Source organism: Cebus imitator, unplaced genomic scaffold (genome assembly GCF_001604975.1).
Source record: "Cebus imitator isolate Cc_AM_T3 unplaced genomic scaffold, Cebus_imitator-1.0 Scaffold207, whole genome shotgun sequence".
Taxonomy (NCBI): domain Eukaryota; kingdom Metazoa; phylum Chordata; class Mammalia; order Primates; family Cebidae; genus Cebus; species Cebus imitator.
In genome coordinates this window covers 586187-588775 of record NW_016107522.1, presented here as the reverse complement: position 1 = coordinate 588775, position 2589 = coordinate 586187, and the positions used below count along the sequence as shown (strand labels likewise).

The window sequence follows — 2589 nt, the reverse complement described above, 5'->3', positions numbered from 1 at the left end:
AAAAAAAAAAAAAAAAAAGGAGTTCAAAATCACCTAGGCAACATAGTGAGACCTCATCTCTACAAAAAAATTGAGAAAATTAACCAGGTGTGGTGGCACACCCCTGTAGTCCCAGCTATTTGGAAGGCTCAAATGGGAGGATCACTTGAGGCCAAGAGTTCAAGGCCAGCCTGGGCAACGTAGGGAGACGCTGTGTCCCTAAGGATGTAACCGGTAAAAATTTTATTTTATTTATTTAGAGATGGAGTCTTGCCCTGTTGCCCAGGCTGGAGTAAAGTGACACCATCTTGGCTCACTGCAACCTCCTGGGTTCAAACGATTCTCCTGCCTCAGCCACCTGAATAGCTCAGATTACAGGCGGATGCCACCACCCCCAGCTAATTTTTTTTCTTGCATGTTTTGTAGAGATGGGGTTTCACGATGATGACTAGGTTGGTCTCAAAATCCTGACCTCAGGTGATCCACCCACCTTGGCCTCCCAGCCACCGTGCCTGGCCAACAGGTAACGATTTAAAAAAATTAATCAAAATAAACAAATTTAAAAATTCTTTTTTTTTTTTTTTTTTTGAGATGCCCAGGCAGGTGTGCAGTGGCACGATCTTGGCTCACTGCAACCTCCATCTTCCAGGTTCAAGCAATTCTCCTGCCTCAGTGTCCTGAGTAGCTGGTACTATCGGAGCACACCACCATACCTGGCTAATTTTTGTATTTTTGTAGAGACAGGGTTTGCCATGTTGGCCAGGCTGGTCTTGAACTCCTGACCTCAGGTGATCTGCCTGCCTTGACCTCCCAAAGTGCTAGGATTACAGGTATGAGCCACTGCACCCGGCCTTAGTTTCAAGACTGAACTGTATTATTAAATTTTACCAAGTAGGAACATAAAACTAGGAAAAATCAGTATCATGCAATCTGTAAGTTACAAGTAAGATGAAAATTCCAGAAAATATTTGAACCCAGGATTAGAGGACGAATTCCATTTCTAGAGATAGAAAAGTATTTAGAACACATGGGGATGAGGGTTTAATGGGAGCATTCAAGTATTCCCAAAGCCTAGGGCAAGCCCTGGGCTAGGTATTTGAATTTGCCAAGTGTTCCTAGAATATAACGTCATTGTTACGGAGTCAACAAAGGCCAACCTCAGTTTACAGGTGGCAAACCCAGGACTCTGACCTGGGCCTACTGACATGGGTCCAGTATTCTTTTTTTTCTGCATCATGCTTTGCCGTCTAGATATGTAGTTGTGTATGCAGTGCTCTAATATGCATTTTTTGTTTTCTTGAAGTAGCTGAACTGCATGTTTAAAGAAACTATGTACTGCCTTCTTTGATCTTTAATTCAGACTCTTTAGTTGCTTTAGCTTGTTCTTTTCTTTTTAGAGACAGTCTTGCTCTGTCACGCAGGCTGGAGTGCAGTGGCATGATCTCGGCTGACAGCAGCCTCTGCCTCTTGGGTTCAAGCGATTCTTATTTATTTATTTATTTATTTAAGACGAGGTTTCACCATGTTGGTCAGGCTGATCTTGAACTCCCGACCTTAGGTGATCCACCCACCTTGGCCTTCAAAGTGCTTGGATTACAGGTGTGAGCCACCACGCCCGGCCTCAAGCGATTCTCCTGCCTCAGCTTCCGAAGTAGCTGGAACTACAGGTGCGCACCACCATGCCCAGCTAATTTTTGTATATTTTTTTCTTTTTTTAAATATGGAATGCTTCACGAATTTGCATGTCATCCTTGTGTGGGGGCCCTGCTAATCTTCTCTGTATTGTTCCAATTTTACTATACGTGCTGCCGAAGCGAGCACTAATTTTTGTATTTTTTAGTAGAGATCAAGTTTCACTATATGCTTGCCAGGCTGGTCTCAAACTCCTGACCTTAGCTGATCTGAACACCTTGGCTTCCCAAAGTGCTGGGATTACAGGCTTGAGCCACTGCACCTGGTCTAGTTTGTTTCTGATTTTTTTTTTTGTTGTTAGAAGGCTTGCTTTCTTTGCCTCTAGAAAGAGGGGGAGAAAGCTGTATGTAGAGATGATGGGAACAGTATGCGTTGAAATAGTCTATGCTAATCCAGTGGGAGGTGGCATATTCAGCTGTATTTACATGCATAAAGAAGGCACAGGGATGGTGACTGCAGCATTATTTGTATTAGCTGGTTTTGATTTCCTGAGCTCAAGTGATCTTCCCACATAGGCCTCCCAAAGTGCTGGGATTATAGGCATGAGCCACCTTCTTCGGCCTGAGAAGCTGTTAAAAAGAACAAAGATATGTCTACTTGTGAACTGAGAAGGAAAAGTGCCAAGATATATTGCCAAAAGAGTACAGTTTGGATAGTATCCTATTTGTGTAGGAAAATGTACTCGTTATACAATATTTTCATATATGTGTTAAGATAATAGTGGCTGGGTGCTATGGCTAATCCCAGGAATCCCAGTGCTTTGAGAGGCTGAGGTGGGAGGATCACTTAAGGAGTTCAAGCCGGGCGCAGTGGCTCAAGCCTGTAATCCCAGCACTTTGGGAGGCCGAGGCGGGTGGATCACAAGGTCAAGAGATCGAGACCATCCTGGTCAACATGGTGAAACCCCGTCTCTACTAA

At 43.9% G+C, this 2589-nt stretch overlaps 1 protein-coding gene and 1 non-coding gene across 2 annotated transcripts in view; one reads left to right on the top strand and one right to left on the bottom strand.

The window, feature by feature from the left end:
- The window catches only part of LOC108317779, a 30599-nt gene that overhangs the window by 23562 nt on the left and 4448 nt on the right, over positions 1-2589 (top strand). The gene's annotated exons all lie outside the window — the stretch shown is intronic.
- On the bottom strand, positions 1694-1800 carry LOC119474082. The gene has a single exon (XR_005203380.1). It is a non-coding gene; the product is annotated as a U6 spliceosomal RNA (small nuclear RNA).